Source organism: Equus caballus, chromosome 19, assembly GCF_041296265.1.
Source record: "Equus caballus isolate H_3958 breed thoroughbred chromosome 19, TB-T2T, whole genome shotgun sequence".
In the NCBI taxonomy this organism is placed as follows: domain Eukaryota; kingdom Metazoa; phylum Chordata; class Mammalia; order Perissodactyla; family Equidae; genus Equus; species Equus caballus.
In genome coordinates, this window is record NC_091702.1 from 58,790,163 (window position 1) to 58,817,962 (window position 27,800).

The following is a 27,800-nucleotide window of genomic DNA, read 5'->3' on the forward strand; positions in this document are numbered from 1 at the left end:
GAGTAGGTGCTCACAAGAAGGGGAACGCGGTTCTCCTGCTGTTTCCCACCTCCTCTACTTTTTTCTCCCTTAATCTCTTTCTCTGTATCAAGTATTTTCACAGGCACTTGTTAGTACAACAGTTTGAATGCCAACTTGCTAGTGTTGTGGGCACAGAAACAAAAATCAGTGTCCCACGCAGTCCAGTCTAGCAGAAATGAAGGGATATAATTACACCACACACGGTACGTGCCTGACTTCTGCTAGGAACAAGGGACATGCAGACGAGAAAGTGATACCTCCTCTGTGAAGTGTGCCTTGCAGATTAAGGAGGATTTAGTTGGGGCCTGAGGAGAAAAGGGAGGGGTGCTCATGAAGTCATTTTAACCCTGAAAAGGGGTATGATGGGAGGTCAATTCCTAAACACCTTCACCTTCAATTTTGCACTAGAAAATTAGGACTGACTTGCCCAAGGTCACAGAGATCAGTTTCTATGTGACAAACAGCCAGATCTTACACTAGATCAAACCATTTCACTTCTCTGTGGCTCTCCCTCGCTCTACACATAGTAGCCTATCGAGACACCTGTTGGGCATGACATTAATCCAGTTAGTAAAACCTCTTATCCTGGCCATGCTGCAGCAACCAGCTCTGCAAAGGCTTCAGCCAGCTCACTGCAGAGGCAGCCCGGGGCGCCCTGCCCTGAGACTAGACCATTGCTAGAGGGTTCTGAAGCAGGAAGTGAGAGAGCCATAGGAATTCTCTCACTATGCTTCTGCAGGCACACAATCCAGAAACACAGAGACGGCAATGTCCATGGGAGGGCTGGAGAGGACGGAGAAATGCTAACAGTTCTGACACACATTTCCTGATGTTCCTTAGAAGGTCCCAAAGGATTGAACACAATCACCAGAGGTGGTGACCTAATCAATAATGCGCTGCTGGGTTGATCTTCTTTGTTCCTGGTTTTCCTCCCCTTGAATCATAGTCCTGCTCCCTGCCCCGCCTTTGTTTCCCTGAGAGCGGAGCCTGAGACGGTCGGTCACTGTCAGGGTTCATCCTTCCGCCTTCTTTTGCCATTGTCATTCCCCTCCACCCCCCCACTGGCAACTGGTCCAAGGCTGTATTCTTTGTTTTCTAAAAGATACTCAGGAACTTTATTTTCATTTTGTGATAAAATGACCTATATTCGTCTCTCCTGGATGACCACTTTGAAAAGCTGCTACACAATGTCAATGCCAGTGTTGCCTTTGTTTAGCATCAAGTTGTACGATTTTGTCCCAGATTAATAAGGACAGGGGCAGACTTATGTAAGTGACACGTTTTCATCAACTGAAGGCCAAGTGACATACCACATGGAAGGTGCCACTAGTAAAAATGTAAAAATCATTTAAGAAAACTAAGAATCACTTAAGTCAACACTAGAGATGATGCAAGCCCTGATATCCATTTCCCTACATTAAACCCAGCACATATGGGGTTAAAACAAAAGCACTCTTTTCCTGCTTACTCCCTGGCTCCCAAGCTCCAGAATGTACTATCTGCCTTGGAGACAAAGAGCCAAGGTCACTCAGCTGCAAATTCCCTTATCATCTTCCTCCCTGTAAGCATCCTCCCAACGCCAAACGAAGGGTGGTGGGAAAGCTCCCACAAGCCAGGCCACTGATGCCCACTCCTGCTCTATAAGCAGCCACATTCCTCACAAACCTTTAAACCCCCTGGCCTCCCATCTTTCAGAGAGACAGGATGAAACAAAACAAATTTGAGGGCTCACTGTTGTCTCCCGGCTGATGTCATCCGAAATAAAAACCCTTTCCTTGCCATAAGCCTGGCATTCCAGTTTCTATTTTGTCCCTCTTGTGTGGTGGGTAAGGAACCTATGTTTGCAGGCACTAATAGATATACAAGACAACTTTTTCCAAAAAAGGAGAATTATATATTATTCAAGTCTGAGAAAAGCTGTCTTCATAAAATTGTCTAACAGAGTTTATATTTCTAGTCTTAGATCAGACTTGCATTTCTTATCACCCCCAGGTATTTTCACTCTTGAAAACTCTTGGGGATTCACACTCAACTAGTCAAAAGCACAATATCATCTTTTTGCCATAACATCTAGTTTTCTAAACCTTCTTAATTTTGTAAGGCATTATTTTTCTGGATATTAAAACTCTTAGTTCTCTAACAACAATAGATGCCTCAGAGATGTTCAGCCTTTGCTTTTCTCATTCTCACCATCACTCCCTTAACTGTTAGGAACTGTAATTGAAGCTCTGTTAACAACTTCCGTTTAACCATTTCATCAAGTAACACATTTTCTCCATTTTTTTCCATAAAATATACTTTCTTAAGTCAGATTTCCTGGAAGCAGAGCCAGAGATGGGGATGCTCATGCAATTGATTTTCTGAGGGAGCGCTTGTAAGAGAAAACTATAAGGAAGTGAGAGAAGTAGAACAGAGAAGAAAAAGAAGCCAAGCCAAGATGGGCTTGGTTGAAGTCTGGTCTCTGACAAATGGCATCATAGACTTGTTCATCCCTGTGGCAAGGGGTCATCATTTTGTATTCTCAAATCAGTCAGTCATTGGCCATGGGCCATCCCAGGTGGTATGGCACAGCCTCCCAGGCCTCTCTGGGCAAGGACAATTCTCTGGAGCAGAGTGCATCCATGAGCCATTAGTAGTCAACACTCATAGCAGCTGGAGGTTGTATGCATCTGCCCAGCAAACAGGATCTGGCAGGACATCAACAGGCCCTACTGTTAGCACTGACACCTGTCCATTGACATAGCTAGTAGTGTGTAAGGTCCAGCCAGGAAAGAGCAACAACCATAGGTCTTTGATAAACGAGAAATTAATCACAGGAAATTGGCCACATAGGCAATGGGAGAGGTGAGAAACGACGACGGGAGTGAGAGAGGCAACCCAGTGATCAGCAGTAACAAGAAGCTGCTACAACCCCCAGGGCTGGAGGTGGAAGGGAAGGTGGCATTAGCAGTCAGGGCTGTCTCTGCGAGCTCAAACCCCTGAGGGGATGCAGAGGGGACACCTCAGGAAGTAAGGATGGGGGGAATATCCTGGCTTCTCCCCTTCCCTCCAGTTTTCTGCCTCTGCTTCCTATTGGCCAAACCTACACAGAAGCCAGAGGGAAAGGCGGCCAGAGAACTGTAGCTGCTGGTGGTGCACAGGGGGAAGGGCAGAAAGAGAGCAAGAGTCAGCGTCAGGTGGCTGACACGGCTGCTGCAGCACATCTGCACACTTCCGTTCACGCCAAGCAAGAGGTATGTGCACCAAAACGGCTGTGTGTCAGCCACTTTCTCTGCTGTTACATAGAATAAACTACTTTGGGGACACAGACGTCTCTGTAGATTAAAACAGAAGTAAGGAAATGTATGCCAGGTCTTAGTGCGATCACATATCTACCATGTGTTCTAGCTCGGCCCCTAGTTCTCAAACCATGGAAGAGACCAACATTGAAACCTCCTCCTGGTGCCCATTCCCAACCCCAAATTAAATCTAGGCAAAGGGGCAAGAAAAAGTTGGAGGATTTTGAAGGTAATACCGAGTTCCGTTTTGTTAATAGTTTCCGCACAGGTTGACTTGGCAGGACATTCCCTTTGCTTGAATTTCCATTTTCTCCTTCTTACATCTGGGTAGATAATACTTAATATTTGATATTACTTGATATTTTCAAAATGTTAGTCACCATCTGAAATGTTTCACCATACGCTAAATAACATAATTAAGCATTAACCAGAGGTCCAAATTCAGTGGGCTCGTTTATATGTCTTTAATTATTTGTCAGGACTTGTGTCAGGACTACTCAAGGGGCAGTTTAGACAAGGTGCTTAATGAAGTGATGACAGGCTTACCAGGAAACGCAGAAAGACTAGCCTCCCAGGTGTTGTTCTCTACCACTCGCAAATCAAATAGCTGGAAAAACATACATACATAGACAGGTTTGCTATGAGCGGAGCAATTTTCTGAGTATATATGCTACTGCAGACACACATACTCATTTCCATTTAGTAAGCTGAGGAAAACAAAGAATGGAATTATGTGTTCTCAACTCTACGTCTTTAAAACAACCTAGAAGGTCTATAAGCTACAACCCTCTACCAAATGCATAGTGCATTTATGCAAGAAATAGTATTTATGTGTGGGCATATTAGCACACAGTTGCCAAAACTTTGTTTGTTAAAAAAAAAGAAAGATCACTGAATATGCATGTTAAATGTTGCATTAAAAAAAAGTTTCCGCCTTCAGGGAACTCATATATCAGGGTAAATGGCATAAAGTCAAATATTTAGAACATAATATAGCAAGTACTCACATTTTCCCCAGATCTAAATTTCAGATGGTCTCTCAAGCTCTCAAATCAAATCCTGAGCTGCACCAGAGGGGCGTCCAGATCTCTATCTGCTGAGAAGAGAAATCAGACCCATAATCAGAACACATGAGCAAATTCATTCTCTCTGCCAGTATGGATTCGCGATGCAGTTCATTCTCAGTGATTAACAACTTCTGAGAATCAGAATTCAGCCACTTTATTATCAAATTTCTCTTGATAATCCAAATGAATTACTCTGACTTGCCAAGAAATTTAAACAAAATTAACAATTAAGCCAGCTGAGTTTTTCCAACAAGTAAGAGGGGAACAATATGCCATTAACTCCAACATAATATGATTGATGAAAATAACACAAGCATAATAAGTGACACTTTAGACAAATTTTGCATTCTTCAGATATTTTTCCCCCCGAAAGCAATTTAAAAAGTACATAGCTGCTGGGACTGGCCCGGTGGTGCACCGGTTAAGTTCGCCGCACGCTCTGCTTTGGCAGCCCGGGGTTCATTAGTTCAGATCCCAGGTGTGGACTTATGCACCGCTTGTCAAGCCATCAAGCCATGCTGTGGCAGGCATCCCACATATAAAGTGGAGGAAGACGGGCATGGATGTTAGCTCAGGGCCAGTCTTCCTCAGCAAAAAGAAGAGGATTGGCGGCAGATGTTAACTCAGGGCTAATCTTCCTCAAAACAAAAAAGGAAAAGTATATATATAGCTGCTTTTTATCCATGTAAGACTTATCTTTTTCTGTAAATAAATATCAAACTGGGGATAAAATAATATCTTTTATTAATTTAGCCTAGAATTTCTCTCTAGAAAAATAGTCTAAGTAAACATGAATGGTATGGGGAAACATTTGGGGAGTGATGAAGAGGGGAAAAAAGTGCTAATTAAAGAAAATAGTGGGTGTATATCAAAAGAATACAGGCGTCAACCTCAAAGAGACCCTAATGGCCAAAGCTGGAAATTTTTTTTTTTTTTTAAGATTTTATTTTTTTTTCCTTTTTCTCCCCAAAGCCCCCTGGTACATAGTTGTATATTCTTCGTTGTGGGTCCTTCCAGTTGTGGCATGTGGGACGCTGCCTCAGCGTGGCCCTATGAGCAGTGCCATGTCCGCGCCCAGGACCCGAACCAACGAAACACTGGGCCGCCTGCAGCAGAGCGCGCGAACCTAACCACTCGGCCACGGGGCCAGCCCCCAAAGCTGGAAATTTTAAGCAGCAAAATAAATTATAATACTGGATTATAACCCCTCCCCCCAAAAATCCATGTGTCCATACTGATAGAAATGGTTGAATAAATAACTTTTTTCTTTACCAAAGAACATATAGTACGTACCACCCACCTCCAGGAGGTGGAGCTTAATTCCCCTCTCTTTGCATGTGAGCTGGACTTAGTCACTCACTTCCAACAAAGAGAGTATGGAAAAGGGGAAAACAGTAACTTTACAGTGAAAAAAACAGGCAAACATCACCTTAACTAATTGATCAAGGTTAACATGTCACGTCCCCTCCGTATGATGAGAAAGCCTCTTCACTTGTGTAGTATTCTGCCCAAAACCCACAACCCCAATCTAACGAGGAGAGAAACATGAGACAAGGCCAAATTGAGAGAGAGTCAACAAAAATCTCATCATTATACTTGAAAACTGTCAAGGTCACAAAAACAAGGAAAGACTGAGAAATTGTCACAGATTAGAGAAGACTAAGGAGACACAACTAGTAAATGCAATGTGGTGTTCTGGTTTGGATGGGATAGAAAATAAAAACTAGTGGAAAAACTGGAGAAATTAAAATAAGATCTGTAGGTTAGTTAACAGCATTTCACCATTGCTAATTTCTTAGTTGTTACAAATGAACCACAGTTATATAAAATGCTGATGTATGGAAAGTTGGGTGACAGTAAATAGGAACTCTACAACATTCTTGCAACTTCCGTGTAACAGTAAAATTAATCCAAAAATACAAAAAAAATTTAATTACAACCAAATGAAAAACTACAACATATACAAACATGTAGACTGTCCTTTAAGGGAAATTTATAGTCATAAATACTTATATTAAAAATGAATAAATGCTGAAAATTTATGAAATAAGTATAAAATCTAAGAAGTTAGAAAAATAAAACAAAGAAAATAGCAGGAAGATATAACAGTGGAAACAAGTGAATATAAATATAGATACAACAGAAAAGATTAAAGTCAAAAATTGACAAGACTAATAAAATTGACAATAGACAAGTTTCTGGCAAAATTAAATGAGAAAATTATTATTATGCTAAAGATGGCATAACTACAAATAAAAACAGAAATTTAAAAGATAATAACAACTTTCTACAAGTGGATTTGAAAAGTCTTCTAGGAACCTTTCCTTTTTAGAACCAACACACACACGAAAAAAATAGAAAGCTTAAAGAATCCTATAATCATTAAAGAAACTAGACAATAGTTTAAAACCTTCCTATACACACACACACTCAGCAGGCCCAGATGGTTTCTAGATGAATTCTACCAAACTTCAAGGACACTCTGGTATTAAAACCAAGCAAAGAGAGCATGAGGACAAAAGAAAATCAACCTATTTCACCCAGAAGCACAGATACAAAACTCTAGATATAATGTTAGTAAGACAACCCTAACAACATTTACAGATAATGCACTATGACTGTGCTAATCATGTCCTCCAAGAAGCAGACACCATCTTGGGACAAGATGTGCAAGAGATTTATTGAGAGAAACTCCTGTGAAGGATAAAGGGAAGGAAACAGAAGTCAGCGGAACTCTCAGACGGTGGTGTGAAAGGAGCAAATGGAGAACAAAGAGCCTTGACTACAGTGCCGTGCTAAGGAAGCTTCGGCAAGACCTTTAGGGAGTCCTCAAGCCAGTCACCCATTAGACGCAGGACCCTCAGGAGTGAGCCTGCATTAGTATCACCACTGTGCTCTATCAGCAGCTCAATAAATACTGGCTGAGCATCAGGTGGGATCGACCATGGCCTGGGTAAGTGTGGCCATAACACAAAGGTAGCAATTAATCCAGAGGGCAGCAACTGAGGCTTTCAATCAACTGTACTCCACGTGGCAGGAGATCTGAGCCCTACATTTTCATGGCTGCCACAGTGACCAAGTTGGATTTTCCCCAGGAATCCTAAGGCTTAACATTAGAAGGATCTATAAATATGACTTCCCACATGCGTTGGACCCAAATTTGTGTGTCTTCAGATTCTCTTGGCTCAAATGCTTCACAGAACCTTACCATCACTGTTAGACCCTGATTAGTCATTTCCCTAATCAGCACCAGACCCTCCCTTTTAGCCACCTCTGAATAGCTAGATGAGCTAACCAGACACAAAAACATAACTCATGATGTCATGTGATATGAGTGGCGTCTCATACTTCTGGGTTTGAATGAAACACCATGCTGCAGGGCATGGAACCTGGCATTGTGAGACACCATCCAAGGGACTAGATGAAGAAACTTGAATGTATGGAATAGTTTACTTCCTGTAGGTAAACTTCAACTAACAGGAAACAGATCTGGACAGACGAACGCCTCCTCCCCCTCCTTCCTCCCACGCACTGCTTGGAGACACAGTTCTCTACACAGCCAGTTCAGAAAAGTCCCTGATGCTGAGCTAATGCAAGTACCAAGAGAACCACTGGGTCTCTTTTCGGCTCCTCATGAAGCAGTAGTCGGCGTGGTAATCCACCCCTTCACAAACCTCCCCATCTTCCCTTAATTCTGTTCTCCTTCTCTCTCACTATTTTGTGTTTGCACCTCCCAAATGAAACACCAGCATTTTAATCCTTGAGTCAGGTTCTGTTTCCTAGAGAATCCAGATTAAGACAACACATTAAACAGATTAAAGTTGAAAATCCAATCATCTGAATACGTGAAGAAAAAATTGATAATATATAAAATAATTTTTAAAACTTATTAAATGAGTAAAAGACTTTTTAAAATATGGTAAAGAATATATCTGAAAAATCTATAACAAATATACTCCCTTTAAAATCAGTTATAAGATAAGGATGCAGAATCAGGCAGGGACTGAGCAGCAAATGTGACAATATATTAGGGTAATCAAGAATAGTTTACTAATGTGGTTATTTACAAAGCTATGGGCAGAGTTAAAGGAAACTGACAAGGATGATGCTGTACTCTCAAGGCTTGTAAGAGGGAAGAGAATGCGTATTACCCTGGTCTGAAGAAGCAATTTACCAGATCTAGACAGATTAGGGATCTGCAGGACATGAGCTGTTGGTTTTAGTAGAGGGGATACAGCCAACACTCAGTGACCCAGGAGATCTGTGGATATGTTGACAAAATCTTGAAAGTTATTCCTGATACACCTATAGTGGGTTGACTAGTGTGCTTCCAAAATTCACACCTACCTACAACCTCAAAATGTGACCTTATTTGGAAACAGGGTCTTTGCAGATGTAATTAACGTAAGGATTGAGACAAAAATCATACTGTATTAGGCTGTAGTCTAAGTCCAATGGGAGACAGGAAAGGACACACAGACACACAGGAAGGAAGGCCGTGAGGAGGAGGCAGAGATCGGAGTGATGCTGCCACAAGTCAAGGATTGCCAGCAGTCACCAGAAGCTGGAAGAGGAAGGAAGAATACTCCCCTTAGAGCCTTCGAAGGGAGTGTGGCCCTGCTGACACCTTGATGTCAGAATTCTAGCCTTCAAAGCTGTGAGAGAATACGTTTTTGTTGTTTTAAGCTACCATGTTTGTGGTAATTTGTTACGGGAGCCCTAGGAAACTAGCATAATACCCAAATTCAGAAAGAAACCATTTATCTCCTTTTTTTCTTGTGTGGGGAGTGGTAGGAAAGAAATGGGAATGTAAACAATCGAGTTGACTCTACAGTGGAACTATAGTTTGCACAACTGTACCTTGAACCGGGAGAAATCATCCAAAGGCCCCTGGCATATTCCCCCTTCGGAAACCACACACAAGCATGCACACACACAAACACACACCGACTAGCTGGTGTAAACACTGGAATGGAATACTTAGTAGGTTAAAAAAAAAGACTTCAGTCCAGTTATCTAACAAAAACTGCCAAAGCTTAACATCCACCTCTGGCCAATAACTCAGCCTAAGAAAATGAGACTAGGATACAAAATACCCAGCCCTCAAAGAGTTCCTTGATGTGAGACAGTGGTGTTAGTGGTTGTAATAGTGGTCCTAGGTCTGACCCAGGGGGAAAAATCAAGAACCCATCACACATTGTATGTCAGAGCAATTTACCTCTTTAGTCACTAACTGAGCAAAATAAAGAAATGACACATTAAATAAGCAATATATACCGTAATCCAAAAAGGGATGGGGGTGCAGGAATAACATGCAAATGACTAAAAAAATAAAATAAAACCCAGCCTAGAATAAAACAGTTCAGAAAACAGAAAGAAAACCTCCACTTATACTAAGAAGATACCCCTAGAAAATGTGTACAATAAAACAAGTACACCAAAACAAGGTAAATGAAAGAATAGGAGTAAAACGGGATTGCAGACTTCAGAAAGCAAACAAAACATGCATTAAAATTCCTAGAGAGAATAACAGTGTAGAGCTAGCTGAGTACAGAAGAGATGCTGCTGAAAGCCGCTGTGACCATATATATTTTTTAAAACCTACAGTTTTCCTCCCGTGTGTCTTCATTACTACTCACACAGAACACTTCACTTCTGACACTTCTGGTCACCAAATGTGTGGGGTTTTTACCCCACCAAGCAATTCTGTGACACCAGCTGAGTGTCCTACAATTTAACTCAAAACTGACACTCTCTACCTGGATAGTCTAACGAGACTGCCCCCCACTTCAGATGCCAATCGCAAGTAGTAGGTAAGTAGATTACCCCCAACTTCCGGCTGACCTGGCCATAAATTGGAGGTTCCCATGACCTCCTCCCCTTGGATTCGATTATTTGCTAGAGTGGCTCACAGAACTCAAGGAAACACTTTACCAGTTTATTAAAGGATATGATAAAGGATACAGATGAACAGCCAGAAGAAGAGATACACAGGGTGAGGTCTAGGAGGGTCTTGAGCCCAGGAGCTTCTGTCCTCATGGAGTTGGGGTGGGTCATCCAAGTACATGGATGTGTCCACCCATCTGGAAGCTCTCTGAATCCCATGCTTTGGGGATTTTTATGGAAACTTCATCACAAAATCCTGATCAGTTAACTCCATTTCCAGCCCTTCTCTCCTATCCAGAAAAGGGATGGTGGGGCTAAAATTTCCAAGCTTCTAATCATGGCTTGGTCCTGTTTGTGACCAGCTCCCATCCAGACCCATCCGAGAGCCCAGTTAGAGTCACTTCATTAGATCAAGAGATCCTCCTAGTGCTCTTATCACTTGGGAATTTACAAGGGTTTCAGGAACACCTTGTTGAGTACAGGTCAAAGACCAAATATTAGAACAAGAGATGCTCCTAGTTATCTTATCTCTTAGGAAATTACAAAGGTTTTAGGGGCAAGATGAGGAAGTAAAAGGATAATTATTATTGGCCCTCCAAGTCAAGAGCCCATGAAATCACGCAGTTAATACATAGATAAATAGAAGAAAATTTCTCTGAAATGAAGACAAAATTGAATTGTTGATTAAAAGAACTTCCCATGTTCCAGGAAAAATTGATACAGAATGCTCAGGACCAAGGTATATCCTAATTAAGCTGAATATCAAATCAAAGGGGAAGAGAGATAAAATTTTACCTTTGTGCCTAAACAATCAAGCAAAAAAGAGGCATGAGTGGCAAAGAGGAAAAAGAAGGACCTCTGACTTCTCCACAGAAGACAACAGAGAATGCTGACCCTACAATGTTTTATTTCCTATGGGTGTGTGCTCTTTTCATGGAGAGAGCCAGTGTAGGACAGAAGTGGAGCACCAGAAGGAAATATTCTATTAAACGCCCTCAAGGAGTTCCTTTTCTCCTCTTCCTTCCTACTTCCTCTCCCTTTGACTTCAGGACTCCATTGCATAATCTCTTCTGAGCCAGGCCCCCAAGAACAGAACTAAGAAAAGGTACTTCCCTTAATAGCAGCCACTTTCCACCTGAGAACAGCCCTTGTGGCAACGAAATGCTACGGAGTGGCTACAAGGGAGCCGGGGAAAAGGAAAAATCCAGAAAACTAATTCAAAAAAGTGTATGACATGCCTTGAACAGAACTGAAGGTCTTGGATTGTCAGAATCCAGGAATCCTCAGCTGTAACTTGAACAAATCAAGTATGATTAGCAGGGCAGAAAGTTGGGGAAGATGTTAAATGGTCGATAAAATAGTGTCTGTGTCAACATGCTGCCAGTAAAATGATGGGAGGTAGGTGGAAGCCTGGGTAGGAAAATATTTACAGGTTTCTAGTTAATCTAAGTGCTTACTATTTCAGACCTATTATCTAGTGACAAATTAACCCTCCTCATACAGTAAAACAGAAAATGAAACAAGGTAGCCTGTCCTTTAACCCAACTTATATATCATAAAAAGGTCAGATGGTTAAATCTTCATATTAAAATTCATTTCCCAACTAGAAAAAGCAGATCTAACTAGTAAATATACGTTCTTGCATGAATTAGATGGTGAATATAAACAGCAACACAGAAATCAAACCTCAGATCCTTACTAACCTTATTTCCTAAACCCCTAACATTTCTCAACTTTCTTCTAAAATGAGAATACCCACCCAAGACCTCGGCTTAGTTCATAGGAGATGCTCAGCAAATGAGTCACGGAGATTAAACCAACGTGGAAGCACAAGAGAAAAGGTAGCAGGAAGGGTAATACAGGCGGCAGAGAGAAGTGGGAAGTAAAATACGCTGCTTGGCTCCAAGAAGAGAGAAGAAGAGAAGACGACCTTGAGGCTGCTCAGTCGAGGGAGACGGAGGCAGACCTCTTAGAAGGAAAGATGACAAGAATGTGTCATACAGATGAAAACTACAGTGGGCCACCCTCAAAACTTCGAAAGGAAAAGAGGAGCCACGTAGCCTCTCGAATTAGCCTAAGGAAGAAAATAGAGATGGAGGAGACAAGGGCCCTTGAAACAGTTGGGGGTGGGAGAGGGAAACACACTGACTTCAGGTTGTGGTGGGAGAAAACCATGGGGAGAGAATTGTGAGTTGAATAGATGGTACCTTGAGAAAACAGACTGCAAGAAGATAGCTGGAGAAAAAAGCAAATGCCTCAGAAAGCAGCAGATGTGTCTAGAATCTTCAGAAAAGGAAATGAATAACAACGGGGGAAACACAGCTAGGGTATACTTGAATTCCATCGTCTATTTCTGCTGTCACGTCGCTGGAATTCACAGGCGAGACAAAAGGATGGTAAAAAGCCCTTCAAAGGCAGCTTGTAGAACTATGTCAGAACAGGCAACAGTAAAAGAACAAGGACGTACAAGAATTAGAGATGTAATCCATGAAGCACACTTAGAATGTAAAGTTGTTTTGCATATAAAATAAAAAGCTAAATTCAATGGGGAGAATTGGTTTGGAGGGCCTAGGTCTCTTTGCTCTCAAATTTTAAAGAGACTAACTCCAAGACCAGAAAAATGTAAATTAGAAGAGATATTTGTAGATGTATAATCTCTTCTTTCCCTTCCATTGGAAAAGGAAATTTTCTTTCGTTTAATTGTAATGCTATGAAATATTTCAGCTGTGTTGGAAGCTAAGCCTAAATATTTGATGTCATTAGCCATTTTTGATTACTCTCAATATCAAGATTAAAGCATATTGAGATAAATATGATAGGATTCTTAAAGTAACGTGTTTGAGAATTTAGAATTGTATTGCAAGCAACAGCAAAATCCTGGAACAAACTGGCTTAGACAACAAAAGAAATTTTCTGAGACATATAATTCTGGGAGACTCAGGCCACTTTGATCCAGGACTCATGTTATCAGGTCCCATGTCTCTGCTTACCTCCTATGGGTTTGCTCCAGATACACCCAGGCTTTCCTCATGGTGATAAAATGGCTGCAGAAGTCTCAGACCTGACATCCACACACAGCCAAATCACGTTGAAAAGAACAGGAGTTTCAGTCAGCACCTTTTAATGAGAAGTTTGTTTCCCAGAAGCCCAAGGAAACAACGTTTTGCATATTATTGGCTCACTTGGATTATTTTCTCATCCCACCCATCACACTGGCTTCCCCCACTCTCTAACTGGTTTCTCCTGGGAACACTGTTTCAGTAAATCATTTGCACCTAAATCTTTGGCTAAGCAGCTGTTTGTGGTAGAATCTTCCCTAAGACACACAAAAAAACACACTGAACCCCCTGGCAGGTTATCCTTGAAAGCTCTCACGTGTTCCTTCCCACCCTCACGTCTGCACAAGCCGGCATTTCATACTCTTCTTCTCACACACTTCCTTTCCCAGGTTCCGGGTTCTGACCGAGCCTCCTAATTCTCCTGCTCCTCTCAAATTTCTTCCCTGTGCCCTCTGGAAACCTCATTTCACAATAAACTGCCCTTTACCCGTAGCCTGCTTAGATTTCTGCTGCCTCCCAGCCTCAGCTGAAACCTGATTCATTCCCAAAAGCACCATTTCCCCTTCTTCGCCTTTTTCTTAAGAAGGGATGACTCATTTTCCCACCTTCTCTCACACTGGAACCTGCAAACAAAGCTGCCAATCTCCTTGTACAACAACACTCTTTCCAAATCGTCACTTCTGGATCTTAAAGCTTCCAGATCTCACTGAGAATCGACATTGCTTCTGCAGTGACAAACGCTCCTACACAGGAGGGTACTTTGGGAGTGTCAACTGTATTTAAGCTGGATGGGGCTTATATGGCTGGGTTAGAGTATTCTTTATACCTTTTATACATACCAAATGTTTTTCAACAAGTGCCTTGTGGCTTGGGCCATCTGTTGTGGCTTTCTTATGCTCCTTCATTTATTGTCTGCTAAATCCTGATCAGCTGCCACAGATTTTGAAAACTAGCACCAAAATCAGTCTTCTACTCCATCCTCAATGTTAACAACATTCTGGGTCATTATGATGCCCATGTGATAAAAACCTAAAACTCTTCAAGGAAAAAGTCAAGAACTCAAAAACTAATCATTTCTACACTTACTCTCTCATTTCCATAGACGGATTCCTGCCCTTAGCACTCAGAACTCCCTGAAATCTCAAACTCATCCTACCTTGACACAGCCCCCCATCATTCTAACGCTCACCTTGGAAACCTCTCCACTACACTAACTTCTCCCTCCCACGACACTAACAACTTTAAGAGCTCCAAGCCCTGACTCCATCAATGCTCCCATTTTCACTTAGGCTATTGTATGCTTCCTGGGTCTTTTTACAAAAACTATTTGACATTTTGAGCTTATTTGAAAAAAAAAAAAGGCTAAACGGAGAGGTTTCTTTTCCTTGTTGCCAAGTTCATCTCGATAACCACAGAGCTGCTAGCTTAGCTCTCATGTAATTAAATTTGTAATATAATTTGTCAATTCACAAATCTCTAAGAGCAATGTTTAGCAATTGATGTTACTTCAGAAGAAATTTAGATTCTCACGGTGAAACTAGCCGTGGAAACAGGAACAGGTTTGAATAAGGCTTTGGGTTTTCTCTTCCCCACAAAAGATCAAAATGTGGTAGAAAGGCTACTACTCCCAACTAGCACTTAATACAACCAAAGATGAAATGAGTGGTAACCAACACCCGTAAAGAGTTTATCCTACAATTAACTTTAGTGTTTATTATTTTAAATTCTATGAGGATATTAAAAAGATATCCTTTCAATTAAGAACATTAAGTACACATCCTCTTAAAAAGAGTAGGAGAAGCGAAGCTCCCTACACCCTCTCCTTGCTCCTACCTACTTTCCACCATGTACATCAGGAAGTGGAGATGAATCCAGTTGTCACTGGCATTTAAACAACACTTGAGCCACTGAAGCAAGTGGGCTCCTGTTGACATCATCTGGGCAGTTCTTTCTCCAAGAAATGCTATGATATTTTGGTTTGTTTTTTTTAAGGAGGAAGATTGGCCCTGAGCTAACATCTGTGGGCACTCTTCCTCTTTTTTGTCTTCTCTTTGAAGTCCCCCAGTACATAGTTGTATATCCTAGTTGTAGGTTCTTCCAGTTCTTCTATGTGGGACACTGCCTCAGCGTGGCTTGATGACTGGTGCTAGGTCCAGGCACAGGATCTGACCCGGGGAACCCCGGGCTGCAGAAGCGGAGTGTGGGATCTTAACCACACGGCCAAGGGGCTGGCCCCCAATATTTTGGTTTTAATGGGCTCCCCAATCCTGAGGTCACAGAGAGAAGGCTGGTCTCATTTCCATAATCAGCATTCCCAAACCACACAACATGCGCATGGCTTAGAACTAGTTCTGGAAACTCTCCACTACTTGTTAAAGTGGAAGTACCCTTTCTGAGGCTGGAAAACTAGTAAAGGGTCACAGTGACTTTCTAGGGCCCCAAAGGTTTGCACACTGAGTGTGGACCCACTGTTCTTAGGGCACTGAGGAAGGCTGGAGAGAAGTATTGAGTGAGGCAGGGGTTCCTTCCAGTTAATCTTGAAGCAATCCCCAGGCAAATATTCCTGTATTCAAAAGGAAGGAAACAGGAGTTCTCAGAACCACCTGGGTAGAGCAAGAAGCTCTCGACAACTCCTTTGAAGTGATTCTGCAGAAGCCATTGATCTGTCCCCTCCCTTCACAGCACCACGAGCCCTGGTCAAAGGTGCACAGGGAAGACGTTATTCCCCTGGACACTATACAATGTGTCCACACACATCTTCAGAGGCACATCAAACCTGCAGATCTGAAATCTACAGTTCTCAGAGGCATAATTCTTATCTATTCCTTCAGTCATCTTTTATATTTTTTCCACCAGTCCCCCATTCTAGTAAAGCAGGTGTTTTACATGCATGTATCACATACCAAATCCTAGCTGTCCTCCACAGATGCTGACTTTAAATTGGCTAGGAAGTAGCAGCGTGTTTCTGATAGCCATCCGTCTAATCTGAAGAGGTTTGGTATAAAAAGTTATACAAGAACGAATTCAGAGGAAGACGTAGTTTTGGATTTAAAAAAATATTGCCAACTCAGTTTGGGGAGGAAGGTGGAGGTTGATCAAAGGGTAAAACAGTAAAAGAAGAAATAAGATTCTAAGGAGGCAGAATTCAAAGAGATGATTGTAATAAACCCATCAATTACAGATCATTTTCTCTAGGAAAATCTATGAAAGAGTAAGAGAGATTTTCCCCTTCCCAGAAATCCCTCTCTCCTCTAGTTGGCAGGGCTAATGGAGTACAAACCGTAGAAAAGAAATTTTTTTTCAGTTAGAACACCTATAGAGAGAGGCTTAAAAAGATAAGGAGTTAAGAGAACCTTCTCTATGAAGACATGTCTTTGAAAAGATGTTAAAAGCCTGGATAATTAGTTATGAGCTATAATAGTCTCCATTTAAGTTCCTGTTTGATCTCCATTTAAAATGAGGAAACAGTCTCAGAGAGTAAGTAAATTGCTCCAAGTCACAAAGTCACTTACGCAGTGGACCTACTCCCATCCCAAAGCCCGTCCTGCTCCTACTCTGCGCTGTGCGCACCTTTGAGAGGATGAGAAGCCAGCTATCTTTCAGGCATGTCTGGGTGTGACCATTTCAGCCACACATCTTAGGCAAGATGTGGTTTCCAGATGCTCTTGCCTTCCAAGTGGGCACTCAAGCCCAGATTTACGAAGTGAATAAAGTCAGCAGCAAAAAAACTGATCTTACAAAGCTCTCTCAGTTTTTGCTGGCCACAAAGATGGCTTATGCAACAAGAAAGACCCCTCACCCACACACCCAAGAAGCTCTCCTGTGGTTCACTTTGTAATTAATAGAAGTCACTCAATAAGTGTTGGCGATGTGGCAGGAAATTTGCTAAGTATATTATAAACATTCCTTTACTCGATTCTTGCATTAACTCTAGAAAATACATACTGACATGTCCATTTTATAGATGAGCAAATTCAGGGCCACGGAATTGAATAATTTATTCAAAATTCACAGCAAGCGGCAAGGCCTAAGTATGAAGCACCTGCTATTAACTTCATACCATGTGTCATGGAGGACAGAGAATATGGCTCAGGCTCATGCTTCAACCAGTTTATTCTCCTCCTCAGATATCCGACAGATTCATGTTGCCCATGTTGGGCTCCAGGGCAGGCCACCCCAAAATATCCCACAGTAGCATATTTGTTTTGAATTAAAGTTACTGGAGAAGCACAAAGGGCATTCTGACTCTCCTGTCTCTGTTCCCCCTGAAAGCAGGAAATAAATCTCCCATGTGAAAGAGATTTTCACATCACAGAGATTCTGCATCTTAATCACCAGAGCTGGGGAATTCAAGGCCAAGAAGCCTGCATAAACAAACCTTGCTAATGTACTACCTCAAGCCTAAACTCTGCTTACATTTCTCACTGTTTATATACCTCAAATCTCTTTCTTTGTCCTGTCATTCCTCATAAATTTGTTGTATCTTTGTGTAAAAGATGCATATACTGCCTGCTTTGTTCACTCGGTAAGCATCATTTCACTATGATCTCCAATATGTACATATTGAACTGGGGTCATCTCCCATTCATCTGCTCTCGTGTCAATTTTATCGTTAGTTCAGCCATAAGAAAACAAGAAGGGAAGACAGGTGGTTCCCCCCTGCCCCAACACCCACAAACTCCTCAAAATAAAACCAAGATACCAAAATATGGTCCCAGGCTATCTTTCTAGAATGTCTACCCTTCATCCCTATCTTCACACACAAAAGGATTCTGGTCATAGTCACTTGCCTGTCTCCTGACTGTGGCCTGTGCTTAGCCCATACTGCTTCCTCCACCTGGGATGTCCCTCACGTCGACATCCACCTGTCAAAGCCCTTTCCATCTTCCAAAGTCACACATATGTCTTCTAAAGAGCTTCTTGAGATCCTCCTCCAAACTACTTTCCTTTACACTCCCATAGCAACATCATCACTTCTACTGTGGCATTTATCATGCTTGGCCTCTTGTAAATTCTTAGATTAAGCCTGTGGCTGACTGAGACCCTTCTCTCTTTAGATGCACACTTACATGCACACACACATGCTCCACCTGGGAGGTGTGATAGGCAACCTCTAAGATGGCCCCAGTGATCTGCCTCCTAGAATTCACACCCTTATGTAACTTCCTCCCCCTTGAATCTAAGCTAGATCTAGTGACTCACTTCGAACAAGTAGAATGCAGCTGAAGCAATGAAATATCACTTCTAGGATTAGGTTACAAAAAGACTGATTTCCATCTTGGACCTCACTTGCTCTCTTGTTCTGGGGAGCCAGTTGCCGTGCTGTGAGTTGCCCTATGGAGAGGTCCATGTGGCACGGAACTGAGGGAGGCCTCTTGCTCACAACCAGCAAGGAACGAAGGCCTTCATGTCCAACAGCCCACAAAGAACTGAATCCTTCCAACAACCATGTGTGTGAGCTTAGAAGTCAATCTGCTCCTGTCAAGCTTTCAGATGAGACTGCAGCTCTGGAGGATGCACTGACTGCAGCCTCTTGAGAGGCCTTGAGGCAAGGGCACTCAGTCAAGTTCTATACATATTCCTAATTTACAGACACCATAAGCTAACTGCTTGCTGTTTTAAGGTACTGCATTTTGGGTCAATTTGCACATAACAATAGACAAATAATACAGTAAGTGTACAATGTATCTGAATTATGTTTTAGGATACACAGATGTAATTAAAAGGATATCCGTCTCCAAAGAAGTACAAAAACTTTACTCATGTCAAAGCTACAAAGAAAAAGCCACGAACACATTGGTTCACAATTCAAAAGAGTTGAGCTGTCTCTTTGCCAGGAATTTATACCCAGAGAGAGTTCCAGAAAAGACTCATTTCTGAATGTCCACTATCAAAAGGGAGCTATACACTCCAGGTACCTAATACTATTCCTGAAAAATGGTGTCTAGGATGTGGATGCAAAAAGCAAAAGCCCCCACTCATCAAAAGCTCTTCAAGCCAGATATTAGGATACTTGTTTGACGAAGTGTAAAACTGATGTTCAAACTACTACCACACACAGTACACATGCCACCTGTCTTTAAATTAAGCACAGTATAAGGCCACTCTCCTGAAAAGAGCAAGAACAAAATGGCCTGTTTATGGAGAGACTTATGAAAAGGTAATCAGGTGGACCCGGCCCCGTGGCCAAGTGGTTAAGTTTGCGCACTCCACTTCAGCGGCCCAGGGTTACATGGATTCGGATCCTGGGTGTTGACATGGCACCGCTCATCAGGTCATGCTGAGGCAGCATCCCACATAGCACAGCCAGAGACACTCACAAGTAGAATATACGACTATGTACTGGGTGGCTTTGGGGGGGGGCGGGGGAGGAGGAAGAGGTGGTGGGGGAGGAGGAGGAGAAAATGATTGGCAAAAGATGTTACCTCAGGTGCCAATCTTAAAAAATGGTAATCACGTTATTTGACAAAAAAAACCCTGACCACAGACAGACATTGCCATAGACTTTAGAAAAGACTAACTTCTTAACATTTCCAAGGAGTTAGCCATGATTCCACGGTGAAACTCTCTAAAATGGAAAATGGCACAATGGATGGAGTCTCTCAAAATCAATACAAATAACAGTATCACAAATAATCCTCCCTCCCCTCAAAAGATGTAGAAAAGCCAAAAACACCCTTGTGATTGAAAAAGTTTCTCTAAACTCAGGTTTTGGAAAGAGAATAACCAAAGTTAGAAAGGTGTTATTGAGGATGAATTCAAAACTACGATAGTCACAGGCTAGAATTAAAATATCAGAAAAGACAAATTCCAGTTTGAGGTAAGGCTGATGAGAAGGGTTAAGAATGAGAGAGGGCTCTGTCAAACCACCTGTGGAGCTTGTGCTGGAGAAGGATGAGCTCCACTGCTGAGCGTGCGATTAACAGTTAATAGACAGAATTCTTATTTTCTTTGCATCTTCCTACTAAAAGATGGTTCTTTAGGCTAAAAGTGACAGAACAAAGAATGTCTAAGGATGAACTGAAGGCCCGAGTAGAGTGAGGGTCTCCAATTCCTGGGCCCAGATTAAACAACACGAGATGTAGAAAGAACCTGCTTTGCAGTTTAATTACGGAGTCCTTATCAAATTCCTCACGGTTGTTCCATAGGCTATCTTTAAACACAAGTACACTGTTAATGATAAACTGAGCTGCTAGTTTTCTTGAGTCACACAGACAACCCTGGAAGAATGAGTTAGTCATGGAGTGGATTGACACCCAGTCACTTTACACTCACATGATCTTACTGGTTGTTTAATGCTGGGTATTAAACTGGCTAGTGCTCCTGCCTTGAGGGTCGAATATACTCTCACTCATGGATAAATATTAATTCTATATTGTGGAGATGAAGCTAATCCTGCCATTTAACTCTCCAGAAGTAATTATGGCAACTGAGAGCGTCTAGTATAGACCACAGCTGTCTATAGCTGGTAACATCTGGGCAGAAGCGATAGAAGCATATCGTAGTTCATCTTATTGAGAAAGACCAATAAGGAATAAGACTGTTGGAGTAGAGATCGTGGCTCTTACACTTATGTTTGTGGCATTGGACAGAAATGGGAATAAAACCTCTTGGATGTTTGGAGGATTAAACAAATTAATGTGTCTAAAAGTGCGTAGAACAATTTTTGGCACATAATACACACACAGTAAGTTTTAACTTTTATAAAAGCCTTGGAACTCAGAAATGAGGCTCCTTACCAATAATTAACAGATGGAGTTTTAGAAGTTCCCGAAGGCTTTTTGCCTTATAATCAAAATGGATAAAAGTCTTAGGAATAAAAATATTCATATTTCATATTTTTATTGTCTACAGATTCCACAGGTAAATAACGTATCTCAGAGGACAAAAGCTAATAACCAATAGCATCTTAGCCCTTAGAACTCTATTCCAGTGTACCCACCAGATGCTCTTTCCAGTAATGTACTAGGTCTGGAAATAGGATGCTTGCTATTGTCTTAGCGTTTTATGAATTTGAAATTGAAATTGACTCTAGGATTACGCATGCTCTATATTTACTAAGATACTGCTTTCAAAAAGGGTTTTGTAATATATACTGCCACTAGCAACGTTTGGAAGTACATGTCATACTTCAAGATTACCAGCAGGAGATATTTTAAATTTTTTGCTACTTAAAAGGGGCATCTTTGTCTTGTATTAATTTGCATTTATAATTCCTTAAACAAATGAGACAGCTTTGCTAAATATTTTAGCTTGTTGCCTGCGTTACTTAGAAACGTAGCTTGAGGGGATTTTTGCAATTTTATCAAAAGTTATGATAAAAATTGTTTACATAATTGCAGGTAAATGATCCTTAAATGCTTTAGGTTTTAGAAAATATATAGCAGAGCTTTTAAAAAGGTATAATAAATTCTTTAGAGATCAGACGATTAGATGAAATGGTTCAAAGAAGACATCAATTAAGGAAGTCTATTTAAATATGGAAAATGTTCTTAAAAATACTTTAAATGCAGACTGAGGCGGGGATTGGCTGGGCTGGGACAGCATGGAGGGGAGGACCCAGTTTAACCGCAATAGATTTGAAAGAAAAAAAATATGCCTAAGGGACGCCCAAGACAAGGAGTAAAAATTTAAAGATACAACTGGGAATAGAATGTTCAATGAAGTACTGAACTTTGTATAAGACGGTGGTATTTTCCAAGAGAAGAAATACTCACTTCCCTAATTTGCAATGATGTTAAATCTTAACATCCTACACGTAGAAATATTACCAAAGTCAGTCCTGGCAACACTGATTTTGTATAATTGACAGGACATTCTTGTGATTACAGCTAAGGCACACAGAGGATGGGCAGAAGAAGAAGGCAAGGTTTTTCTCTTCAGAGGTGTTCTCTGCAATGCCTCTAATCGAATTAAAAGGATCCCAGTTGTCAAAGATGGTGTGCAGGAAAGAACCGGGGTGGCCATGGAGAGGACATGCCATCTGAAGCTGAAAGAGTGAAGGTAATAAAGCTGTAGGAGCATATTTGCATATCTCCAGCTTGTATCTTAATATCTCCTTGGTCGGGGATTGGTAGTTTGAACTCTAAACGGCTGATAAGGAGTGATGTACAATTAAATACTACAGGATTCCAAGATCAAGAGCAAGGGAAAAGCAGCTCCCATTACTCAGAATTTAAAGGTAAGCCTCTGAAGAGACATTTAACAGTTTCTACAGAGAAAAATTCTGAAACCGAAGCCCTGATAAGAGGTTGTGCCTGCCAGCTGCATCTTCTGCCTCCGCAGAGTCGGATGCAATGGAGGGCATCAGCAGAGAGCACTGAGAGAAACAGCATCCGGAGAAGAGGACGCCTCCAAGGAGAAGGTCTATCTCAAAAGAAAGAAAAACACATATTTTCAAAGACCGTGGGGTAAAAGAGGCCCTAAATGTGTATTGGGAACTTTAGTTTGGGCTAAATCAGAGGGATTTTTAACACATAAATACCACAACTGAATGCAATGAAAGGTGTGCATATGTTAGAAAGATACTATTATATTGGAAAGGAGAGCAAAGTTAAAGAAAACCAGAATAGCAGGACTTCTAGGATGACATCTGTTTCTAGCTCTGATTAAGTGGAATGAACCTGGGCCCTAGCTTCCTTCTCTAGGAGAGTGAGGTCAGAGCCCGAGAGAGTGTACACCCAACAGCCAGTCTCACCTGGGAGAAGCTGAGGTATTTCCCGAGTAGGCAATTTGGTCTTCTTGAGCTTCAAAGAAGTCAGGAAGTATCTGGGCCCTTTGGGGGCCCCTGGGCGGCTGCTGGGGAGTCTCTTAGAGAAGAGACATTCATTCCCACCGGGTGGGGGAAATGTTGGCAAGTCTGGAGTTGGGCCAGTCATAGAGACTCATTCAATGCCTCAAAGAGGAGGGTGCTGTTATGCAACAGTTAGGAACAAAGTTTCCACTTCTAGACAAGTCTCTGGGAGTTTCCAATTGATTGACAGCCATAGGAGGAAAACCACCTTTTTAACAATGCCTCGCTATGCAACGTAGACCTGGTTACTGACCACAGCAAGGAGGAACTGGCCAGGATCCCCAATTATTGATCAAAATGTTCGTACAGCTGTGGTCTCCTTTAAGCGTCTGCAGGAAAACTTAAGCCAGGAATTGATCCCTTCTCCAGCACAGGCGCGCTATTGGGCCGCACGCTGAAACTGGCCAGAGCTTCCATCCACAGACTAATTTACTTTAAGAACCACCAAAAAAATTAAAAATACATTAAATAAATAAAAGGGGCCGGCCCTGTGGCTGAGTGGTTAAATTCATGTGCTCCACCTCAGTGGCCCAGGATTTCACCACTTTGGATCCTGGGCATGGACATGGCACTGCTCATCAGGCCATGCTGAGGTGGCGTCCCACATAGCACAACCAGAAGGACCTACTACTAAAATATACAACTACGTACTGGGGGGCTTTGGGGAAAAGAAGAAGAACAAAAAAGAACCTCCAAACTTTTAGGATACTCAGTATTATAATAAAATATCATAATATATTGTGATGTGATTAGGAAACTATTTGTCTTTTATATTTATATTCTGAAACAATAACGATCATTACTTATTGAACACTTTCTAGATACCAGGCACCTCACTAAGCACTTCAATACATTTCATTGAATCTTCACAACAAACCTAGGAGGTCCTGTCTATCCCCATTTTACAAATTAGCAAGCTGAGACTCAGAGAAAAATATTCAACTGTGCAGTGGTGGAACTGGTTTTCACACCAAGGATTATTTGACCCTGGAGACTATGATTTTGACAACTACACCTTATTACACCTTTTAATTAAAATATGTTCATAAATGTGGGAGATGAGACCAGTTTACTGTTCTGGACAGAAATGATTTCCTCCAAGTTTCTGGGACATGAGGAAACTCAAGTTTGTTTTGTCAAGTACCAGTAATAGAAAACCTAAATTATTTTTTTCTATTGTCCAAAGTCCCAAATAATAGGAACTTAACAAGAATTAAATCTTACCTTGGTGAAGATTAAAATGAAATTAATTTAATGACTCTCCCTTGAGACAGGGTAAATAGCTAGCAGACTTCAGTTTCTTATTTTAGAATTCAAAGATCACTTGATTCTGTTAGAAAACCACTATCACAGTCCTTTTTTCCCCATAGTTGGGGGGGGTGGGGTGTGGAAGATGTATCTTTGGGGTGGCTAACAAGCCTCTATAGTGTCATTAGATGAACAATTATAAGTAAGTAATTACAAGTAGTTATAAGAATACACCCTCAGACATAAATTTCCCAAAATACTTTTCAAAACAGGCATTCCTCATCCATCCTTCAGTACCTTATCAGAACATTAGGACTTTCACCTTTTGTATTTTATCATGTTTGGTAAGTTCTTTTATTTGAAATACTTCAGCAGGATCCTTCAAGACAACCTTTTATTAAGCTTTTGTTTTGCACATACACACTATAAGTATTTGCGCTAAATCAATTTAAATAACCTGTTGCAATTTTTCTCCTGACAAAAATAAAGTATTAATTAAAACCACACACTTTTGATTCATTTGCGCTCAATTTTAAGTTCTAGGTATAAACAACATAGAAAGAAATTCTTACCTTGCTTAGAAATTGAGACCGTTCAGCTGAATGCTAAGTAGTCCTTAAGAATAAAGGTTGAAGTCAGGTGTGAGGGAGGGGGATGAAGAACGCGGTATGAGTCAGAGAGTGAAGTCTAACACATGACTGATTAGTTAACCTATGACAGATCAAGGAAACCAATGATGTTACACAGGACTCCTTCTTTCAATGTAAACCCCGCCCAGATTAGGGTTATACAGATTTTAAGAGTCCAGAAATCAGAACGCCTGGTTACAGATAATACAGTGGAGCAGATAAGCATTGACCTGTGGAAGAGGTGCACTTTGGTTTCCATGCTCTGCGTGCCAGCCTTCATCATCAGCGTGATTCAGGCAATTTCCTGGAGTGGGACTGCTCTCCGACTTCCATGTCCAGAGCAAACCTGTCTGCTTTGCTGCAGAGCGGTAAAGAAAATTGTGCTGCTGCTTGCAGTGGGTGCTCGCAGTTCTATGAAAGAGTCATAACCCTACACAAAGTCAAGGTTTGTCCTCACCTACAGTTCTCACTGAAGTTCTGGTTGTTTGAATACCCAAGTTTAGCAAACACAGCTTCAGAGAAAAGACTTCTTTGTAAAGACTTCCCTGAACTCCACGGGGGAGAGCTTAGCAGTGCCTTTATGAGATCATATCATATATTGTCATTATAATTATTGGGTTCCCTCTCTCTTTCTCTCTGTGTCACACACATGCACACATGTACGGTAGCTATGAGGGACCATCCTGATTTACCCCTGATGCCCCAAGGATTAGCATCATGCCTACTTCATACTTGCGCTTAGTAAGTGGTCAATGTTTGTTTGCTGAATGCACGGAAACAAAAGTTACAAAGTAAACAAAAGGACCCTTCATGAGGACAATGGACTCCTCAATAGGGCTCTTCTGCCTGGGTCAAGGTATACCATCCCAGCCCTAGCAGGGCACACAAAGCCCTTGATCGTGTGGCCCTGCCCAGGTTTCTAGTCTTCATGCATTACTCTCCACATCTGCTTTACTCTCCTGCCACATGGAGGCACTTAGAGGAGAGGCAGGGTACATTTGGGGACTTCTTCCCCTCTTCTTTCCCATCTCTTTCTTGCCCTCCTTCCTGTACTCAGGAGCTATCTGTGGTGAACCTTTTACTATCCAATGGAAGCTGAGTTGGAGGTCCCTGCCCTGCTCCCAGGATCCCCAAAGTCGCCCATGCCAACTTTTATCATTATTTAATAAGATCTATTATGAAATAAGATGAAACTGGGACTTCCTTTAAAGATGCAGCCAATCCCAGCTTTCTCCTCTGAACCCCCAGGTACATCACAGGCACTATCAAATGTTAGTTTAACGAAATAGCTAAGATCCTAAAGCATCCATATGGGGAGAACAGACTTTCACAGAATCTCAAAATAGAAGAACTAGAAATTTTTTGAACATGTTTGAAGTTTTAGGATGAAATACCATATACACACAAAGATATTTATTATGCAGAGATTGTTCACGCTGAAGTAAAAATAGAATTAAGGTTTTTAAGAATATCAGTGTGTGAGAGATAAGGGATGCTCTGAGGTTTATGTCACAGAGAAAGTTACTACAACATTCATACCCTGAATGGAGACCAGATCAACAGTTTTAGGTTATGTGCCTTTCCCTTGCAATGTGTTTGTCACTACCTCTCCAGGAAGGGTACCTGAAACAAAGTGGGACGAGCCATTAGGATCCCATTAGGGAAGCCCACAGGGCCACTTTTGGCAGAGGTGCAGTTGTTAGCCTCAGAGGTCTGTTACCACTTCAAATATCAGTTTGGGCTCTCCTCTGCCAAGTTCCTCTGTAATGTCTTCAAGTTGCTCTGAGGAGAGGTGGCATATGGAATATTGTTAACCTTGAGTATATCTAGCGGCATATGCACCTACACTAAGGCTCAGAGGAGAATTTAAAGTAATACTGGCATTTAACACATTCAATTTGCAAAAGTTCTGAAGAAATAAAACTATAACTGTCATGTAACTTGAGGACGGGAGAGTATCTACTGGCTGAATCCTCAGAGATCAAATAGGACTGAAATTAATAATCCAATTGACGTCTTTCAATTGTCAAAACACTGCAGAAGAAAGTGAATTTGAGCTCTAAAACTGAGGGGTACACAGACATGACTAAAATGCAGAAGACCTTACGTTGGTCTGAGAGGCAGACTAGGCATTATGGTCTTCACATAATGGGTGTTTCTTAAATCAGTTCAATGTTTATTTCTAATGAGAAACAATCTCCTAATATCCCAGCTAGTAGATGATTTAATCTGTTAAATTCACGCATCTATTTTCCAAGATGCTAAATGTGATATTTGTCATCATTTGTGCATGTCTTCCTTTCCTGGTCCATTGTTGCTACAGAGCTGTCACGTTCTATGCAGGGGCTTCTCGTGGCCTTCTTGACGCTTTCTGTGACCTCCTCTTGGTTCTCAGTTTTCCCTGTATGTCTGTATGTCGTGGGTCTAGAACAGCCTCCAGTTTTGTGGTGAATTACCCTTTAAAGTACTTTCGAGTACTCTTACAAACCCTTAAGATCACTCTGGGAAACAGGCAGGGTAGGTTACCTTCTGCCTCTTTTAGGATGAGCCTGCCTCTTTGAAGAGTGAACAAGTGATGCACCTAATGATTAAGTGTCAAACATGGGCATGACGTTAGACATCTGCCACTCCCCGCTCATGTCTCACACAGCCCACCTTTTGGCTTTGGCCAGTGCTGAGACAACTGTTAGCTTTGCACTGGTGTTCATCATGAAACCTCATCTCAGCTATACTCTGTGTGTGTCTGTCTTGTTTGCCCCAGAGATTCTCTGCTTCCTAGTGAGAATCCTGAAGGAGAGAAAATTAACTCCCTCCAGTGT

At 41.6% G+C, this 27,800-nt stretch overlaps 1 protein-coding gene across 7 annotated transcripts in view; it reads right to left on the reverse strand.

Moving 5' to 3' along the window:
• Positions 1-25,051, reverse strand: part of HHLA2 (HHLA2 member of B7 family) — a 97,073-nt gene extending 72,022 nt beyond the window's left edge. For 2 of the 7 annotated variants that reach the window (XM_070242847.1, XM_070242857.1), the window contains exons 1-2: positions 24,925-25,004; positions 4,307-4,395 (exon numbers count right to left, since the gene is read on the reverse strand). The gene's annotated coding sequence lies outside the window, so the exon portion shown is untranslated. Of the gene's footprint in view, positions 1-3,845; positions 3,907-4,306; positions 4,396-13,242; positions 13,314-24,924 lie in introns of all 7 variants that reach the window. The other 5 variants (XM_070242850.1, XM_070242852.1, XM_070242851.1 and 2 more) reach the window with 5 other exon arrangements.
• Between the last annotated feature and the right edge of the window lie 2,749 nt (positions 25,052-27,800).